We start from the raw sequence: 23,823 nt of genomic DNA on the forward strand, positions 1-23,823 counted from the left end.
AAAGCTTCTGCCAAAACTACTATTCGTGGACTTACAGAATGCCTTACCCACTGGCATGGCACCCCACACAGCATTGCTTCAGATCAAGGAAATCACTTCACAACAAATGCAATGCGGCATTGGGCCCGTGTCCATGGAATCCACTGGTCATATCATGTTCCTCATCATCCTGAAGCAGCTGGCATCGTGGCATGATGGAATGACCTCCTGAAGACACACTTATGGTGCCAGCTAGGTGCCAGCTAGGGGAAATGCTCTCCAGGAACTGTATACGCTCTAAACCAGCAGCCAATATATGGTGCTGTGTCTCCAATAGCCAGAATTCATGGGTCCAGGAACCAAGGGTGGAAGCCAAAGTGGCACCACTCACTATTACTGCTGGTGATCCACGTGCAGCATTTGTGCTTCCTATTCCAGGAATCCTATGCACTTCAGGCCTGGAGGTCCTGGATCCAAAGAAAGGAACTTTCCCACTGGGAAACACAGCACGGATTCCACTTACCTGGCAGCTGAGAATTCCCATTGGCCACTTTGGGCTTCTCATGCCTTTGGATCAACAGTTCAGGAAGGCTGTCACTGTACTGAGTGGTGTGATTGATCCTGGTGACCAAGGGGAAATTGGGCTGGTGTTACTTAATGGAGATGAAGTGGAATATGTCTGGAATCCAGGAGATCTCCTAGGCCATATTTTAGGACTACCTACCACGCCGGTGCTTAAAGTAAGTGGTTACCCAGAGCCACCCAATCCTAGTACACTGTTTTGTACCTGCTTATATTTCATTAAAATTCCTCATTGGGTTTTCATTCCTTTGGCAAAGACATAAGGTTCGTTGATATTGAAAGTAGAGGAAATGGGGGAGAGGAATTGGAAGCTAAAGAGAATGAGCAAGGTGCGATATCTGGCCCAGTACAGAGACAAAAGAATGTGAACACCTACAAATGAGCTCCTGTCTGCCAACTCAAATATCCCTAGAACAATGTTTTTGAGAGCAAGAGAAATTTGGGTCAAATTCAGGTGCTTATTAATACTATGTGGCTTTCTCACTCATTATAAATTAAATACCTAAGGAACAGAACTAATTAAATGACTTCTCAACCACTAGTGTAAGTTAAAAGGTGGTTTGTTTGTTTTTTTTTCTGTAAAAGAAAGAAGTCATCCTGACTGAAATTCTTCACACTTGTGAACTCCTTGCTCGGGTTGGTTCATTCATCCAGGTCACTGACCAAGTCGGAAAGCAACTAAAAAACAGATTGTACTATTCCCAAGTACAAGGAGACTTTGTATGAGACTTCTAATTCAAAATTCCTTTTATGGGGCATTTACTTTTCAAGAGCATGTCAGATTAGGTACATGCAACTGAATGTTGTATCACAGAACATTAACCATGATGATATTCAGCCAAACAAAAAAAACAACCTGTTACCATTGAAAAGATCTGGACTGACAGAGACGTATGTAGGACAAAGGACCGTGGGCTCTCTGGGTTTCCAAAGTGGTTAATCTTTGCAGAACCAGACTACCACATATCTCTCCTTCAAACTTGCTGGAGGATTAAACCACCAACCTTTGGGTTAACAGGGATCCTTTTAAAATAAGCAGTACCCCCAAAATCTCCAAAGATTTTGATGCTCATTTAGTCTATAAAAGCTATGTTTGAATTTTCCTCATCAGGGCACTTTATTTTTTCAATATGAATAAACTCCTCATAAATTAATAATCAAAAATCTTCCAAACAAGCTAACTAGGGACATTAGGCCTCATTGCTAATTAATGTTGCTTGAGTTTGAGGTTGGAGCTTTTTTTTTTTGTTGAATTTTAATATATATATATAACATATCATTCCATATTTCGATCACATCAAGGAGACTTGTACAATTACTACCAGCATCAGTTTCCAACCATTCCTTTGCTACGTGAACTCCTTGATGTTGTCTCCCTGTTACCTCACGATCACCACTGTAACCCCCTCCACCAAACCCCTCATTATACCGTCCGTCCATATTGGTTCAGCAGTCTTGGGCTTTGTGCACCGAAAAGCTGAAAAGCATATAATACAACTTCAAGAGGCATAACACCCCTGAGATACACTCTGCTATGAATTGACAGAAACCAAAGGAAATAATACAAACCAAAAATACAGAGAATTTTGGAAACCAGATCAGGTCCAGCCTGCATCATAGAGGGAAATCTACTTTAAATGTTTTAACTGGAAACACAGGGAATCCAGGACAGATGACCCCTTCAGGACCACTGGTGAGAGTGGCGATGCCTGGAGGGTGGAGAGAATGTGGGGTGGAAAGGGGGAACCTATTTATAAGAATCTATGCATAGCCTCCTCCCTGAGGGATGGACAACAGAGAAGTGTGTGAGGGGAGACATTGGACAGTGTAACATATGACAAAATAATAATAATTTATGAATTTTGAAGAGTTCATGAGGGAGGGAGGAGTGGGGAAGGAGGGGGGAAAATGAGGAGCCAATATTAAGGGCTCAAGTAGAGGGCAAACGTTTTGAGAATGATGATGGCAACAAATGGACAAATACGCTAGAAACAATGGATATATGTATGGATTGTGATAAGAATTGTACAAACCCAATAAAATGATTTTTAAAATTTAACTGTTTAGGTCAGATTTATGCCTTGATCTTTTGTAACCCTCTCTCCCAAGCACTCTGTTTAGTGACCACTTTCCTCCCATCCTTCAATTTTAGAAAGGGGAACTTCTCTGGAGGTTTATTTCCTGTGAAGTTCCACAAATGAACCTTGGGCTCCCACTGTCTCCCATGGCCTTCTGCGTGCTGGATTCTCATAGTTTAGGCTCTGTTCCTGATCCCTCCTTCAACTTTGGATTATATAGATTCCAATCCCTTGGGCACTGATGATGGTGTACTTCTTACACGTAGACTTAGTTGACATCTCTTAGATGGCTGCTTCTTTAGAGACAAGCCTTTAAGATCGCAGACACTATTTTATCTGATAGCTGGGCTCCATCTAGATTTTCCGTCACCACATTTTGCTATAGCGCCTTTACCTTCTGTGTTCCCTTCCTGAGGGTGAGTATGAAGCAGGGCCATGATGGAAGAACTAATTGTTCTTAAGTTGGAGCTAGGATTCATTTTGAGCCAAAAATTCATTCCTGGCTCTATGCCATTTTTTAAAATTTGCTATAACTTAGGAGTTAATACATATGTCATATCATCCCATAGTTCAATCACACCAAACAAAATTGTACAATTGTTTCCATAATCAGTCTCCAAATCTGGTTTCCTTCCTGGACTTCTTGACATCACCTCCATTTTATCTCCCACCCCACTACATCCTGCCTTACCCCAAAACCTTGTTCTATTTGCTTTCCCATTAGGCTCATTCTAGTTGATCAGATGCCTTCTGGTTTCTTGGTTTCCCTCTTACTTGTGGCTAAAGGAATGCACATCATTCTGAACTTTACATGTAATCTATTCCATTTTGTTTCTCTTTTTGCAGGAGAAATGTATTTTTCTGATTGATTTTGTTTGGGTTGTCGGTATTTTTTCCTGTCTTTCTTTTATGTTTTCCTGTCTGTGAAATCCAGGGGTCTTTAGAGAGAGTACCTCAATTAATGGCTTATTGGAGGTATGAGGAGGGAGACTGGAGGGAAATGGGGAGCTGGTAGCAATGGGTGCAGGAAAAAGGAACAGTTCTGAAACTGTTTGTGGTGATGATAGTATACTTCTTTATGATATGACCTATTGAAGTGCATGATATGTGAATTATATGTCAATAAAACTTTTATTAAAAATATGAAGGAATTTATAGACTCCATGTTCAGGGCTGGCTGGGTGAGGCCAAACCCTCCCCTGATGTTCTATACTCTTTCATGCCCTCTTGAATTTTAGTTAAGTACTCAAACGGAAGAGAGTGAAGTGAAAAGATAGGAAGGAATTTTGTTCCTAAAACACCATATGGTGGATTACTTACAGAACATGCATATTGGATAGTTTGGTGAGCAAGAAAGTAGATTTTAGTGTTCAGATGCACTGAGATTTCTAGGGATTGTGGCTTCTAGCTTTAACTACTTATATACCACCTAATATTAGTAACCAACGATCTTCATGATGCTGTCTAATGTATATGTGTTTATAAAGATAATTCAAAATACATTAAATGTTTCACATATTTATATAAATATATACTATATAAAATACGCTTCATATTTATGAATAAAACAAGGGTGCCATGTCTTTTTATCACCATCAATTTATAGTTGGATCCACTTGACACCAAATGGCAGGATTTTGAAATGTAAAGCAGTGGACATATCACATTTATTCTCATTACATGGAATTTTGCAACAACCTAAAATGTATTCCTGGCTTATTCCTGTTCTGCAGCTGAATGCAAAGGGGCTCAAAGAGCCTGAGTGGTATTCAAAATCACATAGTTAATGACTGAAAAGGCTGAAATATAGTATTTGGTCTTCTCCCAATCCTCGGGCTTTTTATATTGCCCCTTTTCCTTCCACATCCCCCAAGCCTTTGAAGGGTCTGCGTTGCTATCACAAGGCCAACCATCTCTCTCTCAACCCACACTGAATATTAACCTGCTTGGGAATCCTCCATAGCCTATGATGGCAGTGATGCCTTGAACAATTTAAGGCTGATAAGAAGTCCAAGGAAAGAATTTTGCTATACTTTATTGATAATTTACTTCCAGAAGTCTGATTGTACTGCATTATGTACTACAGAAGACTTATTGTGATTCTACAACAGCAACTCAATAAGAACACCGTAAAACTTCAAATCCCAGATTGCAGAAGTTAAGACAAATTTTCAGTGATTTAAAATAAGTTGTGAATATTCTTGTTGAATGTGAAGACTTAATAAACCACGAGTCAACAATGCGAAGCGACCCTTGGCATTGTGAAGTGCGTCATCGTTACATTTATAAATAAAACAAGGGTGCTGTGTCTTTCATTGTTAGAACACCTCTTGGTGCCAGCCTGCACCTTTCCTCTGAGGTTTTCTATGGTTCTCGCCTTCTACCAGCCTCGTGATGCTCGCCGAGGAAGCTCTTGTTGTTCCAGTTAAAGTGAATAATGAAAAGAAGACAGAAACAGAAGATAAAATGCTTGTTGTTGAGTTGGTTCCAATTGCTGGTGATATGATCTGTACCACTGTACAGCTGGATCTCCTGTTTTGCATGGGTTGCAATCCCACGGAGATAGGCTGCTAACTCTTTCTGCAAAGCGCTGCCTAGGGTATTGGATCAGCCAGTCTTTCTGTTACTAGCCAACCACAAATTGTTTCCACCACTCAGAGACCTCTCTTACAAGGAAAAATCGGTTTAAATAAGTAAAGTTCAGCTAAGATCAATGCAAAGTCAGTTAATTAATGAACATTCTAAGGAACTGAGTTTCTGCTTTATAAACCAGACTTGTCATCAGGACTTCATTTTACTATTTATCATCTATAAACTTGATCAACATAATTTCCTGTTATTTTGATCATTGCTCAACTGATTTTGATCACTGACTCTGGTGTAGTTCATTACTTAGTATGACCCTTCTAGCAACGGTCCTGCAATTTATGATGTATTGTAGATTCTAACCTTCATACCCGTGGTTCTATCTGTGATGTGAATGATAAAGAATTAAGGTGGGATAAATTTTGAGTCTCTACCATACAAAAGGGCGTGATTCCATTTGGGTTGCATGCTAGTTCTCATTTTTGATATCTCTGTTTAAAAAAAATAACTAACTTCCAGTTTTAAACTTCTCCCTTAAAATGCAAATCACCAACTGCTACTTTATTGAGTTTCAGTCACAGAATTGCCTCCCATGAGACTTGACCCATCAAAGACATAAAGAAGTGATCAAAATGTCCTTTACTCAATTGTTTGACATGGGAAACAAAAACCACACTTCATCAAAGCCCTCTTTGCGACCCTCCTCCTTCTTGCCCTGCCCCGTACCTGCCCCTCCTGCTCCTGGGACTCCTGGCTGAGCATACACAGAAGAATAATGCCGAGTTAGCTAGTGAGAAGAACCAAATGGTCACCAAGACTCAAGTAGCCATCTTGACCTACATTGGACAACTGAAAAATTCACTCTCTTACTCTGACGCCTGTATCTGGTTTGCCTTTGCCTGACCTCCACTCTTTCTTTCTTGAGCTAGCAGCCTATATTGCCTGACTCAATTCACCAGCTCCAACAGCCTTGTTTCCACAGCCCAGATTATCAGTGGGAAGAGCCATCCATGAAGACCTCTGAACTTTGGATTTGGGATGTGCCATCCTCCACAAGCACATGGGCTCCTTCCTTGATAGTTAAAGAGTTCCGTGAGGCTTATGAGCAAATTGTCAAACTCGGAGGCATGAGGGAGAACACTGAGGGTAGAAGTGGTAATGAAGTAGTAAAGCATTTTTGGGAAAAGCAAACTAGGGTCATTTTTACCTTGGACCTCAGAGGGACCAACCTTGTACTCAAATCTTTCTAAAAGAAATTATATGTGCACTGGCGTTTTCAGAATATTCTTGATTGTGCTGGTCTGAAGTAGTCAAGTAGACTGTGCTCTTGCTTTGAAAAAGCTTTATTTTTCATCCTGCTCGAGGTTATAACTGGTGTATAAAAGTTAAAGAGCTTGTCAAAGCTGGCTTGTCAAAGCTAAAAGAATCTAGCCCACAGGGAACGTTGGGTACAAACTATAGGACTACATGAAAATGGAGTCCTTTTCCATTTGAAGTGCCCAACATTTCAGAATGCATATTCAGGGGAAGATTTGCTTTGGGATCATCAGAAATTAAGCACAACTTGAGAAGGTAAAATCATTTAGAGAATTGGGTGGAATTTATTAGCAAGTGGTTGTGAAAGGAGTAGGAGCCCTGGCCATGTAGTGGTTACATGTTGGCCTGCTAACCACAAATTTGGCAGTTCAAAACCACCAGCTGCTCCATAGGAGAAAGGTGAGGCTTTCAATTCCTATAAAGCGTTACAGCCTCAGAAACCCATACAGACAGTTCTGTCCTATTGATTGGATCATTGTGAGTCAGCATGGATTTGATAGCAGTGAGTGTGATTTGGGTTTGATGAAATGAGTACATGTGTATTTGAGGAGGGCATTAGGACACCGATTTATTGATGATCAGACTAAATCAAGTATAAAAATATCTTCACTCCTAAGCCCCTCTATGAGGGGATCTCCATTGGCCGACACTTGGGCCTTGGGTCTCCACTCTGCACTTCCCCCTTCATTTAATATAATATATATATACACATACATATATACATATACACATATATACACATACATACACACACTTATATCTTTTTTTTTTTGCATGATGCCTTATATCTGGTCCCTTGGGCACCTCGTGATCGCACTGGCCGGTGTGCTTCTTCCATGTGGGCTTATTTGTTTCTGAGCGAGATGGCCGCTTGTTCACCTTCAAGCCTTTAAGACCCCAGACACTATCTCTTTTGATAGCCGGGCACCATCAGCTTTCTTCACCACATTTGCTTGTGCACCCATTTGTCTTCAGCGATCCTATCATGGAGGTGTGCAGTCAATGATATGATTTTTTGTTCTTTGATGCCTGGTAACTGATCCCTTTGGGACCACTCGATCACACAGGCTGGTGTGTTCTTCCATGTGGACTTTGTTGCTTCTGAGCTAGATGGCCGCTTGTTTATCTTCAAGCCTTTAAGACCCCAGTCACTATCTCTTTTGATAGCCGGGCACCATCAGAGGAGATTTGTTAATTAGGGTGTGAGGTAGTATCGATGAAGAACACAGCTTTCCCCCAGATCCTGGATGCTTCCTCCCCCCAACTACCATGATCCGAATTCTACCTTGCAGGGCTGGATAGGACAGAGGCTGTACACTGGTACATATGAGGGTTGGAGGTACAGGGAATCCAGGGTGGATGATACCTTCAGGACCAAGGGCGTGAGGGACGATGCTGGGAGAGTGGAGGGTGAGTGGGTTGGAAAGGGGGAACTGATTACAAGGAGCCACATGTGACCTCTTCCCTGGGAGAGGGACAGCAGAGAAGGGGGGAAGGGAGACCCCGAATAGGGCAAGATATGACAAAATAACGAGGTATAAATTACCAAGGGCATATGAGGGAGGGGGGAAAGGGGAGGGAGGGGGGGGCGAAAAGAGGACCTGATGCAAGGGGCTTAAGTGGAGAGCAAATGCCTTGAGAATGATTGGGGCAGGGAATGTATGGATGTGCTTTATACAATTGATGTATGTATATGTATGGATTGTGGTAAGAGTTGTTGGAGTCCCTAATAAAATGTAAAAGAAGAAAAGAGGAGAAAAAAATGATTAGGGCAAAGACTGTACAGATGTGCTTTATACAATTGATGTATGTATATGTATGAACTGTGAAAAGAATTGTATCAGCCCCAATAAATTGTTTAAAAATATATATATATCTTCAGCATCTACTCAAATGTGATAGGATGGAGGTCCAAAATCGAATTCATTTTGTGCAAATTACATTCTGACTCAAAGGGGAACTTCTGCTCCTGTCCTTTCAGACTCCATACAGAGCAATGTGAGTAGTATCTTGAAATGGTGTGTGTTTCTTTTCTAGGCATTCCATACACTGCTAATAATATAATAATCGATCACTGACCTGTTTTATCACTTGAGGGTTTAATTTTTCTCTGATATCTCTAAAATGATTTTTCTTCAAGATAAACAGTATGCCATTGTGTCAGTCTGGGCAGACTAGAGAAACATATGTGTATTAAGAAAGAGCTTTATCTACAAGAGCAATTGAATACTGTGAAAAGTTCCTAGCCCAGTTCAGATCAAGCCCATCAGTCCAATATTAACCTACAGGTCTGATACCAATCTATAAAGTCCTCTTCAGACTCATGAAATACATGCAATGATGCTGAATGCAGGAGGATCACAGGGCAGTGGGTTGGAAGTATTGTGGATCCAGTGGTATTTTAAGCATTTCAGCACTAGTAGGGGTCTCTGCGTGGCTCCTCCAGCTCCAGAGGTCTACTTGCATCAGGTTAGGTCCATGTGGCTTCTCCAGCTCCCAGGGTGCACCATGTGTCTTATCAGTAGAGTGTCTCTCAGGAAGTGGAGCAGAGAATGTGTCTCCTGTCTCCAAGGAGGAAAATACAGGAATTCTAAGAATTCTCAGAAGAAGGCCATGCCCACATAGAGGCCTCATTGACTATGGTCTGATTGACAGACTAGAATCCACCCCTTCACCCCTAATCCAATCAAGTCACAAATTGACACCATATTATGTAACTACCACAGCCATAGAATAAAAAGACAACTTTGAAATTAAATATGTAAGCCAACACTAATGTTTAATAGTTATGTTGACTTGGTAAGTGACCTAATCTAGAGAAGGTTAACTTTTTAAGTTTAGTAGAAATCCAGTTGTAGTTACAATTTAAGGGAATATTTCCCACTGTGAACGGAACCCTGATGGTGTTGTGGTTATCTACTGAGCTGTGATCCCAAAGGTAAACAGTTCAAAACCACCAGCAACTTTTGGGGAAAAAGACTGAGATTTCTGCTCCTGTAAACAGTTATGGTCTCTGAAACAAACAGGGAAGTTCTACCCTGTCCTATAAACAAGGTCGCTATGAGCCTGCATCAACTCACAGGCAGTGAGTGTGTCCCACTATGATAGTTATATTAGATGCAGCTTCATGACATATTTAAGATCTTACTAGTTAGACATTTTATTTCTGAATTTTGACTGTCTGTATTCACATCTTGCCTCGGCTATGTCCTATGTAGCCTTCGACAAATTATGTTCTCCCATGTCCTACCTATTCTTCTGTAAAATGACAACTGCAATTGAACCTACCTGACAGGACTATTTTCTTCGATAATAAGTAGTTCAGGGTCCAGCTTCCAGGATTAACATCTATAAGTAATGTAACCAGGAGCTGTCACTGGAGGTTAAGGACAGACCAACTGGGAAAGTGCTACACACTCATACAATTCTCCAAGTTTGTCTTCTTTTCTGTCAGCAGGTAGAATTTCAGACTTTTATCACTGTAACTATTATGAAATCTCCACCTCAGATTGATATAGACTTCTAAGAATTGTTATTGGTATCTCTGGAAGCCAAAAAGAGGTCTCAACCTAGAGACTTGAATTCTTGATTTTTGAGTTCTTCTTAAGATTGAATGACATAGCCAACATTGCCTCGCCCCAAATCTACAGCCAATCCTTATACTTCTGCATTGGTCCTAAGAATGCTAAACTCTTAAGAGACCTTTCAATATTGCATATCACTTTTCTTTTTCTTGCATAGAGCTCTCGGGTTGTGCAGATGCTACTAACCAAGAGGTTTGAGGTTCTAATTCACCTAGAGATTAATCATAAGAAAGACTGTATAGTCTGCTTCCAAACAAATCATCCATTAAAAGCCAATGAACCACAGATCTGCTCTGAATATGAGTCAACATGAGTCAAATACACTTGATGGGAATGTATTGTGTTTTATTTTTACCTTTGATATATTAAATAAGCTCTTTTCAATTTATTCTAAAATATATTTAACACCGCCCCCCCAAAAAAAGCCTTTGAACTCTTCCTCTTTCCCATATATTTTATCTGCCCTGAATTAATTTTCTATAGTGGTTCTCCCTATTTCAACTCACTTACTCTTCTGTCTTTCTAGTGTACTTTTATTCTTCTCTTTGTATCACATCACCTGTCCCATCATTTGTCTGTCATACTCTGGTGGATACATGTTGGTCATACTGTGGAGGATAGTGTGTCACTGTGATGTTGGAACCCATGTCTGCTATGTCAAATGCAAGCAGTTACCCAAAGTGAACAGGTTTCAGCGAAGTTTCCAGACTAAGAACAGACTACAAAGAATTGATTGGCTGTTCACTCTGGAGGAAGCAGTCTGTAAAAATCTTATGCAGAGGATATAAACATTGTCAGAGACTGAAGGCCTAATGAATGGAAGCACAACCTTGTTAGACATAGTGTTGGAGGACAGGACCCTTGGGACAAGACACTCAAAATGTGACTGAGGAGGAACTTCTTTCTCAAAATAGAGTCAACCATGTTGACGTGAATGGAGAAAAGTCTGGGGGAGTGGAGCATTTGAGACCTTCATTTGCTGATGGGGCACAACTCAAAGTAAGAGAAAACACCTGAAAAAATCTACAAACCAGACCTTGAAAAGCATGAATGTGCACATAGGAAAATTGGAAGTCATCATAACTGAAAAGGTATACACAAAGATCAGCATCTTAGACATGAGTGTGCTTAAATGGACAGGTATTGATCATTTTGGTATTGCATTCTTTTGATTAATTTCCTCAAACATTAATGATGAAGACATTAATAATATTACCAACCTTTTTGGTTATAAACTGAACACATTTTGGGGAGTGAAGAAATTGATTAAATATGCAATCAAGATGCCTTGATAATTAGAACAGTTGGAAACAAAGGGGAAGGAACTGTAGTTGGAAAATAAAGGCCTTGGTGATTAAAACGAAGCATGATAGAATTTCACAAGACCAATAACTTGTTCATAGCAAACGCCTTTTTTTAAAAAACATTTTATTAGGGGCTCATACAACTCTTATCACAATCCATGCATATACATACATCAATTGTATAAAGCACATCTGTACATTCTTTGCCCTAATCGTTTTCAAAGCATTTGCTCTCCACTTAAGCCCTTTGCATCAGGTCCTCTTTTTTTTCCCCTCCCTTCTCACTCCCCCCTCCCTCATGAGCGCTTGATAATTTTAGATTGTTATTTTGTCATATCTTGCCCTATCTGGCGTCTCCCTTAATCCCCTTCTCTGTTGTCCATCCCCCAGGGAGGAGGTCACATGTAGATCCTTGTAATCGGCTCCCTCTTTCCAACCCACTCACCCTCTACTCTCCCAGTATTTCCCCTCACACCCATGGTCCTGAAGGTATCATCCGCCCTGGATTCCCTGTGCCTCCAGCTCCCATATGCACCAGTGTACAACCTCTGCTCTATCCAGTCTTGCAAGGTAGAATTCAGGTCATGGTAGTTGGGGGGGAGGAGGCATCCAGGATCTGGGGTAAAGCTGTATTCTTCATCGGTACTATATCGCACCCTGACTGACTCATCTCCTCCCCTAGACCCCTCTGTGATGGGATCTCCAGTGGCCGCCCAATGGGCTTTGGGTCTCCACTCTGCACTTCCCCCTTCATTCACTATGGTATTTTTTTTGATGATGCTTTATACCTGATCCCTTTGGCACCTCGTGATCACACAGGCTGGTGTGCTTCTTCCATGTGGGCTTTGTTGCTTCTGGGTAGATGGCCACTTGTTCACCTTCAAGCGTTTAAGACCCCAGACACTATCGCTTTTGATAGCCGGGAAGCATCCGCTTTCTTCGCCACATTTGCTTATGCACCCGTTTATCCTCAGCAATCATATCATGGAGGTGTGCACCCAGTGATATGATTTTTTTGTTCTTTGATGCCTGAAGAGCAAATGCCTTTTTACAACACAAAAGGTGGCTATATGCATGAACTTCTCCAGATGATACAGAAAAATCAAATTGACTACATTTGTGGCAAGAGCTGTAGTGGTATAATGGTTATACATTGGACTGCAGTCCACATGGTGGGCAGTTCAAAACTACCAGCAACTCCACAGGAGAAAGCCTGTGCTTTCTACTACTACCCGTAACAGTTACCATCTCAGAAACTCACTGGGTGTTTCTATAGTCACCACTGACATGATCAAGACAGTGAAGGGTTTTTTGTTTGGGAACAAATGATGGAGAAGCTCAATACCAGCAGCTAAAACCTGGCTAGGAACTGTTATGGAAGCTTGCATTACTCAGATGGAAGCTCTGCTTGAAGCTGAAGAAAATGAAAACAAGTGCACAGGAGCCACCATACGACCTTGAGTCCAGCCCAGGTGGATTTGGAGGCCCTCTCGTGAACAGGTCGGACGCACTGACAGAAGCACTGCCGAGGAGCTCCTTTCCACAGTAGAGTGCGCCAAGGTGACTTGCGTGGAAGGAAGCTGGTGGGAGTGGAGCCTGTGGGATCTTCATTTGCTGATGGGGCGCAACTCCAGGTAAGAAGAAACTGCTGAAAGACTCTTCTAATAATTGAAATTTGGAATGCATAAATATCAATTCAGGAAAATTGAAAATCATCAAGAGCTTCATCCATGAAGAACGTAAAAGGTTGTCAAAAAAGACAGGAAAGAAAGAAAAGATCAAACTGGATGCTGGCAGAGACTCTGAAACTTGTTCTTCCTCATTTGCTAAGGCAAATGGAAGAAAGGATGAAATCAAATAGCTGAATAGACATGTCAAAGGGCAACGTGAGAACACAAAGTAAAATACTAGAATGAAATGTGAAAGATGTAAGGTTGGAAAACCAAAAGGGGAGTGTCCACTCAGCATATCTTAAACTGAACGAATTCAAGAAAAACAATTAAAGCCCCTAGTGGCAATCTTGGAAACTTCTATGGGCAACATATTGAACGATGCAGAAGCATCAAAAGAAGATGCTAAGAATACACAGAATCACTGGACCAAAAAGAGCTCCTTGACATTCCCCCATTTCGCGAGGTAGTATATGAGCACGAGCCAATGGTGCTGAAGGAGGACATTCAAGCCGCACTGAAAACATTAGCCAAAACCAGACTCCAGGAATTGATCATTTCAACAAGATTATGAAGCACTTATTCACAAGATTATGAATAATTTCAACAAGATTATGAAGCACTTATTCACCTATGCCAGGAAATTTTTAAGACAAATACTTGGCCAATTGACTGGAGAAGCTCTATATTTGTACCCATTGCAAAGAAATATGATCCAAGAGAATGCTCAAATTATAGAACAATATCACTAATATCACATGTAATTTAAATTTTCCTGAATATCACCCAACAACCATTGCAGCTGCACATCGACAAGGAGCGTCCAGAGATTCCAGCTGGATTCAGAAGAATATGTGGGACAAGCAATACTATTGCTAATGTTAGTTGTATCTTGGTGGAAATCAGAGTATACCAGAAAAATGTTTACTTGTGTTTTATTGATAATGGATCATCAAAAACTATAGATAGCCTTTGAGAAAAATGGGAATTCCAGAACACTGCTTTGTGCTCATGAGGAAGTAGTTCATCGATCACGAGACAGTTGCTTGCACACGACAAGGGAATATTGCATGATTTAAAGGCAGGAAAGGTGTGTGTCAGGGTTGTATCCTCTCATCATACTTAATCAATCTTTATGCTGAGAAAATGATCTGAGAAACTGTAAGGTTTATTAATAACCTTCAGTATGCAAATGGAACTACGTAGCTTGCTGAAAGTATGCAGGACTTGAGGCCCTGGCTAATGAAAATCAAGCATTGCAGTCTTAAGTATGGACTACAACTCAATATAAAGGAAACTCAAATCCTCACAACTGGCCCAATGGAGAATATCGGGATGAATGTAAAACACATGAAAGCTGTGAAGGACTTTGTCTTGCCTGAATCCACAATCCATGCACAGGGAAGCAGCAGTCAAGAGGCCAAAAGACGAGTTGCACTAGGTGAATCTACTGTACAACACCATGGCTTGCATAAGGCACTTGTCACTTTGGAGACTGAGATGCACCTTATCCAAGCCGTGGTACGTTTAGTTGCCTTATTGGTGTAAAAATTGAACATTGAATAGGGATAACTGAAGAAAAATTGATGCATTTCAATTGGGGTGCTGACCAAAAATACTGAAAAGACTGCTCAAAGGACAAACCAATCAGTGTTGGAAGTATGGCTCGAATGTTCTTTAAAATCAGTGATGGCAAGACTTCATCCCATGTACTTCATGCATGTTGTCAGGAGAGGCTAATCCCTGGAGAAGGACATTGTGGTCGTTACATAATCTGTTGTCAATTTGATACTGTAGCATGAAGGGGTGGAGTTTAGACTGTCAATCATATCAAAAAGGGTTGTACAATCAATTTTAGAACATATTATTCTTTCTTTTACTCATTGTTATTAGCTCCTCATTTCCCCAAAATTCCCGTGCCATACCTCCAAGAAACGATTTCCAGTTACCTCACTCTTTCTAAAGCATTCAACTTCTGAATTTTCATAATGCACTTCTGTTTCCTCTCTCTGTTCACTCATGCACAGAAGTATTACATGTGCTCATCTTCTCCTCCCTGAGAATCACTCCTTGATGGTCTTAGTCACGAGGCAAATCTTCAAATACAATCCGTTATCAGCAAAAGTCTGTAATTTTGATGTGTCAAGGAACTATGTGGGCGGACCGCACACCTTTTTCCTTTCCACCTCGCTTTAAAAACAATGAAGTCTTAATTTTAAATCTGAATTTATGGTCATTTTATCACAGTAGCCAACTTTGATCTCAGTTGAATTCAACCAGGAATCAATGTCCAAGAAATCTTCAGCTGACTGCACCTCACCGGAAGCTTACTGCATATTCTCTCGATTCACCTGTTCTTCAGACCTCGGACACCTTTGTTGGCATCAGTTCCAAATTGTGTAGTCCCCTCCTTCTTGCCTTGGTATTATGACACCAAAATGGCAGCAGAAGAATAACTTTAAGCCAAAAAAAAACCTACCAAGATAACCAATTCTGCTAAGATCTCTAATAGATTAGAGATTCAAAGAAAAAATTCTTTGAGAGAGTAGCACTCTTATTAAATCCTTAATATTGGAAGCAGAGGAACCAACAGCCTCAGAATATGAGCTGAGGAAGGAGTGCCAGTGGAAAGTGGAAGAAGATAAGTTCAGGTACACCAACACAAAGAACCTTGTGGTTGCGGTAGAAAATAATGCTACAGTTAATGGAAGTCAATCCTGAAGAGGCCCTGAAAGTGCCAGGGGTGTGCTCTCTGCTACTGAGCTAAAGGTGCATGGTTTGAACTCACAAAAGGCACACTGTGGGTCGAGCCCATCATCCAGAATAAAGTGTGTTTCTGCTTTAATCACCCTCCGGGTCATATCAGCAGCCCCCCCCCCCCCCCCCCGCCCCAATGGCCTGCATCGCCCACTTTGGGAAACCCTGTTAAATTGAATCTTCTTCTCAGGGTGCATTTGTGTACTCTGAGCATCGTTCATTCAGTCCCAAACTTAGAGCGTTTTTATTATTTTCTCCAAGAAGTACAGTTTAGCCTTCACTTAAACATAATTGATTGTCTGATAATGTTATGCTTTGTGCCTATCCTGGGTTGTCTGAGAACCGTCCCCTGGATCAAAGGTTATGAATCTGGAAAGACATCTCTACAGCCTCGGTGAGACCCATAACTGTGCTCCGAATGGCTGCTGGCATTTAAGATAGATGACACACGCCAATCCTGAGCTACTTCTCTTAGAGTCTGTGTCTCCCACTAGAGAACTAGAGCAGCCTCCAACTCATTTGCAATTTTAAAATTGCAAATCCAACTCTTGGGAGAAAATTGAGTGAATCACAAGTGACTATTGCTTAAGTTTTACATGAGTAAATATATTGGCTGTGTTGGTATTATTCACAACTCAGAGCCACAAAATACATTTTTGTATCATTTTATTTGTAGAAGAAAGATACAATTATTTTCAGAATAATTAACTCCTCAGTTTAGTGACAATTATGTTCCATTATAATAATTAAAATCACACCCTGCTATTTGGATGAACTCAATAGAATAATGATTTCTTAGGGGAAGATTTAATCGGATCATTATTTTTCTCTCCAGCACCAAAAATATCTGTAAATTATTTTAACTCCTTGTACTACTGCTTAATTTTAAATTTGTTTGCTGTCCTGTTAAAATAAATATGATAAGATATTAGTCCCAACCCTCTTCCTGTCTTTAACCACCTGCATGCCACAGCTGACAGTGGAGAGAGTCTGGGCCTTTGCAAGATGTAGAGACGATGAGTGGGCACCGTGTCAGGACTATGGAGAATGGAAGCATCTGAGTCCATTGGATGTGATCAAGTAATGGGCACAAGAGTGGCATTTCAGAAGAATGCTCCATTGACCACAGAATGGAAGCAAGAAAGTGATGAAAGGGCAATCGCTTTCCCGAGAACAAAACTGATAAGCATTTGGGAGGTTAGTGATATAAAAGTGTTTTAATAGCAGCAAGATTATCAATATCACCAAGGAAGACACTGCATTGGTACATACTGCTACTGCAATGTGTTGTGTCTCATGAGTTATCTCAGATACTAAATAGAGCTCCTGAAAAATGACCAATCAAATATACCTGAGATGCTGAGAAGTCTCCGCATGGAAAGTTTAAGCATGAGACATCCAGCCCGAGGAGTAAGAAACAATAAGGGTCATAGGTCCACTGTGACATATTGTGTTCCCTAGAGCAGCAAAGCCAGTGACCCTTGTTTATATTTATATACAGAAAGCTATTCACTGTGAGAAATGACCTACACAGTTTAGAAGAAGATAAGTCCAGTCAGTTCAAGTCAGGCATCTCTTGGCTTGTGTAGCTGTGGAAGCAGACGTATAAGAAACGTGATGACCAAGCAGGGAGTGATACAGGTTACTGGATACAGAGGCAAATGGAATCCGTTTCCCAAATAAATCCACTGGCCGTCTACTAACAGCTTCAGGGTGATACAACCGGAAATCTATGAACCAGATGCAGGGACAGGTTCCACCAATAAGCAAAAGACAAGACAGAATCTGACTCTTTGGTTTCTGTCCGATGCAAAAGGTCACCCCCTCATGGAGGTGTCATCCGATGCAACAGGATGAGCAGGTTGGGGTCCACCCCCTTCACCCAGGAGAGGCTTTTTGCCATAAGATCTGACTCTCGAATCCACTCAGTTATGTGATGGTTCAGATGCTTCAGGAGCCATGTCCCGTATTCTTCTGAGGAATGGAGACAAAAAGAATCACTTGCCGCTGACAGTGACTGTTGTCTAGACTAAAAGCTCCGCCCATGCAGCAACCGAGGACCTAGCAATGTCTGTCATACAAAGGTGTGATGCCTTTGAGTTAGATGAAAATGAATAAAAAGTGAATCAATTCATGACAGAAAAGCAAATAGACTCCACCTCTTACATAATTGCGAAACTCAATACACATGGCAACAAGTTCAGAAGTGAAGGCTCTTCAATGAACACATTATTATTTTTTGACTTTTCCCTATCATTTTCACTCAATTATAGTGAATGTGCTTCTCATTAACTCATTCTAATCTCCATAAACCCAAACAATCAAACACATCGACTTTGATCATTTCTGACTCAAAGCAATCCATCCATTAAAGAACAGAAGGACTCCATAGGTTTTTCTTCATTGTAATCTTTGAAGAAGTTGATTGCTTTCATGGTAGGGTGTGGTGAGTTCCATTTTCTAACACTTAGCTTAGTAGGGTAGCACACTGTTTGCTCTCCCTAGACATAGGAAACCACTGAGAGCCTTGGGAGAGAGCAGCTTTCTTAGACATTAAGACAATAAAATAAAATGGGAATGCGTGAAGTCTACTAAGACAGACCAGAATTAACCTTGTGACTGCGTTCGATGGGACACGGTGAGTAAGAATTTCTACTTCTTAGGACAGCAAAGCTAAGAAATGAACATGTACAATTTTAGGAAATATCTTGAGCCTTGGATTTGATTTCTTCATCTGCCTTTTTGGTTCCAATTATTTCACTTTCATCAAAGAGACTCAAAAGAACTTGGCTGAGCAGGGCCATTTTAAGGCAATCTAAACACTGATCATTTATAGGGCCTTTCATTCGGCCTCTTCCCACATTCAAATGAGATGTATAAAATATTTATGTAGGTGACTTCCTGTAATTGTAAAGACTGAAAATCTCAGAAACCCCAAGAGGCCACTGCACTCTGTCCCCATTATTTCTAGGGGTTGACTCAGTAGCAGTGAACTTCATTTAAGACTGGTTACACACACATGCACACACAAATAATTGTTTGTATATATATTTTATGTAACTTAATTTTAACCATGATGTAGCTTCATTTTACATGCCAGTATAATATTAGACTCTAATTGTAATACTGAAAGATTCCATGGGCACAATATGGAATGGCACAGAAGCATCCAAAGAAGATGGAACGAACCGACAGTCACTGCATCAAGAAGCACTAATCAACATCCCACCCTTTCTAGAGGTAGCATATGAGCCAGAACCAATGATGCTGAAGGACGAAGTTCAATCTGCACTGAAAGCATTTGTCAAAAACAAGGCTCCAGGAATTGATCGAACACAAATTGAAATTTTTAACAAACTGATGAAGTACTCACTTGTCTATTCAAAGAAAATGGGAGACAACTACTTGGCCAACTGTCTGGTAAAGATTCTATATTTATACCAATTCCAAAGAAAGTTAACTGAAAGAACATGCAATATATAAACCAATATCACTGATACAACATATAAGTAAGATTTTGTGTAGGATCATCCAAAATGCGTGCAGCAGTACATTGATAGGGAGTTATGAGAGGTTTAGGATGGATTCAGAAGAGGATGTGCTACAAAGAATAATATTGCTGATGTCAGATGAATCTTGGCTAAAAGCAGAGAATACCAGAAAGATATTTACTTGTGTTTCATTTATTATTCAAAGATATTTGACTGGATAGATCTTAAAATAACACGAATAGCCCTGAGAAGAACGGGGATTTAAGAGCACTTCATTGTGTTCATTCAGAACCTGTACATGGGTCAAGATGCTGTCGTTCATACAGATTTAAAATCGTTATGATTTAAAATTAGAAGCATACTTTTAAATCAGGAAAGTTGTGTGGCAGGGTTGTGTTCTCTCACCCACCATACTTATTCAATCTTCATGTTGAGCAAATAATGAGAGAAACTGGATTATATAAAGAAAAGGGTAGCTTCGGTATCCCATAAGGACACAACCTTGCTTGCTGAAAGTGAGGAGGACTTGAAGCATTTGCTAATGAAGGTCAAAGCTTATGGCCTTCTGTATGGATCACAACTCAATGAAAGACAACCAAATAGTTTATAAGTGGTTCATGATAAATGGAGAAGATGGATGTCAATGATTTCATTTTGCTTGGATCCACAGTCGGTTCTCATGGAAGCAGCAGTCAGGAGATCAATGAGGCATCACATTAGGTAAGATTGCAACACAAGACTACTTTAAAATTTTCAAAAGCAAGGATAGTACTGTGAGGATGAAGGTATACCTGAATAAATCCATAGATTTTCCATCACCTAATATCCATGAGAAAGTTGGACATTGAATGTGAAAGATCAAAGTAAAATCAATGTATCTGAGCTGTGGTACTGGCAAAGAATATTGAAGTGCCATGAACTGCCAAAAGAACAAGCAAATCTGTCTTGGAGGAATATGGCCAGAATATTCCTTAGAGGCAAGGATGGCTATATTTCCTCTCACACACTTTAGACACGTTATTAGGAGATTCAAACACCTAGAAAAAGACATCATGTTTGGTACAGTGGAAGGGCAATGGCAGAGAGGAAGACCCTGGTCGGATGGACTGGCAGCGGCTGCAACAATGGGATCAAACACACGAACAAGCATTTCATGCTCTTGAACATAAGGTTGCTATGAGTCAGAACTGACTTGATAGTACCTAACACCACCACCATAGGGGATCTATGCTATAAATAGACACAAGGTGATGTGAGAGTGATGGTGAAAGCCAACTATCCAGGTACGTAGGCCCATAAAAAAGAGAATAATTCTTATGATTTTCAAATATTGAACACAAATTAGGCATTCAAAGAGGAACAGAGAGTCAACTCTGTTGGAGGATTGACTAGGAAAGGCAATGCCTTCCTTGTAGCGATCATTAGAAGAAAAGGCAAGTGTGCTATACAGCCTTCACGTGCTGTTCTGTGAGCACTGCGGGGTTGCATGAATATATTTTCAATTTAGGTATAAAATACTGGAAATATGCAAAAGATTCATTTGAGAAAGGAAAATCTCAAGCCATAAAAAACACTACTTGATCATAAAGATAATCTACAGAAAAGAAATTTGAGGACTTCAACAAATTAGAAAGATGCATAATGTTTTGGGAGAATTATAAGCAAAAAGAAAATAAATGTGTTTCAATGTCAAGGGGTCTAAAAGTTATACAGAAGTCAAGAATAATTTCCAGAGTACTAATTAGGTTGCACAGGTGGATCACAGTGACACTAATTGAATCAGAAACTGTAAAAGAGGGAAGCAAGGAGTTCTGCTTTGAGTAAAGATGCCTGCAGACTATCCACCCATGTCAGATATGTAAGGAACTCCATGAATTTGAAGTTTCAGGGAAAAGAACTGAAAGTATCAATTTGGAAGTCATTAGAATAGAGACAGTAAAAATCCTAAAAATGTGTAAGCTGATTCAAGAGAGAATCAAGAGAACATCTAACCAAGTACTAAATTAAGGTAATGAAGCTATTTAAGTAATGTACAAAGAAAGAAAAGCCTATATGCTTAATAAATATAATGACTTTTATCCAGGTCAATATTCTCCACCTTTCATCTTACTGTGTAGTCCACTGCAGTATAATTTCTGCCATAAATATATTTAAATTAAAATTTCATCTTGAAGTACCACAGATTCACATGCAGTTGGAAGAAATGACACAGGGGTCCCTTGGACTTTATGACCAAACTAACTTTTCTCTTGTATCAATCCCTCCTTGGAAGCCATTGATCTGGTCTCCAGTTACACAAACGTGTGTGTGCACATGTGCGCGCGCACACACACAAACACGAAATCAAGTATAAAAGTATTTCTACTAGAATTCCAGGTGATATACGCACAAGTCTATTGTACCGAATACATGTCTAAACGTGTCTCTGCAGTTAGCGGATGGCGGTAGACATCCTCACTGTGGTGTGCCTATTAGGATGCCTTCCAAAAATACTCTGTGTGAAAAAAAATGATGTTGAGGTTAGGGTGAATATCGAATTCTTAACAAAATTTAAGTGAATGTCTTATTAAATCATTGAGGCCTTGCAGCATTTTGCAGAAATGAGGAGCCCTGTATGAAATAACACTTTCAAATGGAAACAAACATTTTAAGGAAGGTCATGAAGATTGTGTGAAGACTCTTTCTGCCATATTTGATTTTCAGAAGAAGCAAGACTTACCAAGGAGGCTCATTATACTTTTAAGAAAATCGAAAACTACATTGGTGAGAAAAAGAACTGGTTTCTTTGTGAGAACGTTGCACCGAGGAATGGATCAGGACCAACACAAATTCTGCTCACCTCATTTCTTTCTGGGTTTGTTGTCTTATGTAAAGATGTTCTTTGGGGCTTCTCAGACCCCATGTAACTGCTATCCTGAACTGGTTGCACTCTGCCAGGCCAGCATGCAAGGCACTGATGAATCTCCACATTCCAACTGCTTTTCATTACAACTTTCTTTCAATGCTGCTCTGCTCAATTCTTCAAAATCAGGGATACAGGTCACTTTATTAACTCATTGAATTAATTGATGTGCCTCAGATGGTAAACCACAATGTGAACAGAAAGCCCTCAGCCATTTTGAGTGCTTAGAAATGTTATATTTTTATTTTTAAGTGTTTTTTTTGCTGGCAGGTCAATGTTAAATTGCTTCTTTTATATTAATCTTGTATCCTGACACTGCCACAGTTACATATTATACTAAAAAGGAGATACAGATGGTTAAGGATGAACATCAAATATAGCCTGAAATTTAGAAAGTGAAGTTTCAGTAAGGTATTTTCCTACACTGAAAATAGTAATGACTTCATATGAGATCTCAGAGAATAATAAAATTTTAGAAGCATTTTTATGGAAATGGAGATGGAATATCAGCACTGGATTAAAAGAATGACAGGGGAAAAAACAGGAGTTTGTCTCTTTGTGTGTCTTTTTTTTTTAAACATAACAATTAATTAACTCAAATTTAATGTTAGTAAGATAGTTTCTATTTTTATTTAATTGACTGGGGTCAAAGAGAATAATTTTACTGGTGAGAGAACGATTCACATGAAAACATGGGTTCAAAGGTAGACAGGGAAAGAAGAGAGCATAGAAAAAATGCAGAAAGATAGAAATCTAGGAAACATGGAGATTTGAGATGTCAAATGAATGGCTTTGTAAGAGAAAGGAAGGGTAAATAGTAGAGCATTGTTAGAAATGTTACCCAAAGAGTTATACCTTCTTATTTCAGTGAAAACATTGATGTGCTGAACACTACTTCTGTTCCTTTGACTAGTCCTTCATAAAGCGAAGCCACTATTGTATTAAGTGAATTAGCTACATAATATCTGTCATAATAACTAAGAAAATATTCCAAGTAATCAAGATATTAGAGATGAATATTTATTAAGTAGAGAGGGTATGAATGTAGATCATTTCCTTTGCTTGGAAAACCTTCATTAAAAAAAAAATAACCACAAGCCTTAAATTTGGAGTGTGGTGTGCCATCCACATTATCTACTGATTTTCCTATACATGGATCTAAATTTTAACACTCAAGGTCAAAAAAAATTCTATTCCACTTTTCAAGAACACTTTTTCAAATATTTGAAGGATCTTGCAATGTGTTAGTCAACTGAATGGAATAAATCGTCTGTAAATTGAAATATTCAAATATTTTAACTATTATTTATTATGAATTATTAGTCGAGTAAAAATTCAATACCCACACATTGCCTCAATTTAAAAAAGAACAATATATGCCAAATATGCAATGAGATAAGAAATATTGCCTTCACCTGACTCTCACTCCCAGGCCAGTGCTTTATGTCTTCCAATGTTTGATAAACGTTTCAAGTTTGAGTAATGAGGCAAAGTAAGCATTCTTATTAGAAACATCCTGGAGCAAAAATAAATTATATTTAGATAATTTTCAAAAGGAGCTTGTCTGATCTTT

The 23,823-nt window shown here is 39.7% G+C and overlaps 1 pseudogene; it reads left to right on the plus strand.

Annotated features, from left to right (window-relative positions):
• The first annotated feature begins 542 nt into the window (after positions 1–542).
• Positions 543–23,823, plus strand: part of LOC142460933 (uncharacterized) — a 53,877-nt pseudogene continuing 30,596 nt past the window's right edge.

The sequence above is a fragment of the Tenrec ecaudatus genome, chromosome 11 (assembly GCF_050624435.1).
Source record: "Tenrec ecaudatus isolate mTenEca1 chromosome 11, mTenEca1.hap1, whole genome shotgun sequence".
Classification (NCBI taxonomy): domain Eukaryota; kingdom Metazoa; phylum Chordata; class Mammalia; order Afrosoricida; family Tenrecidae; genus Tenrec; species Tenrec ecaudatus.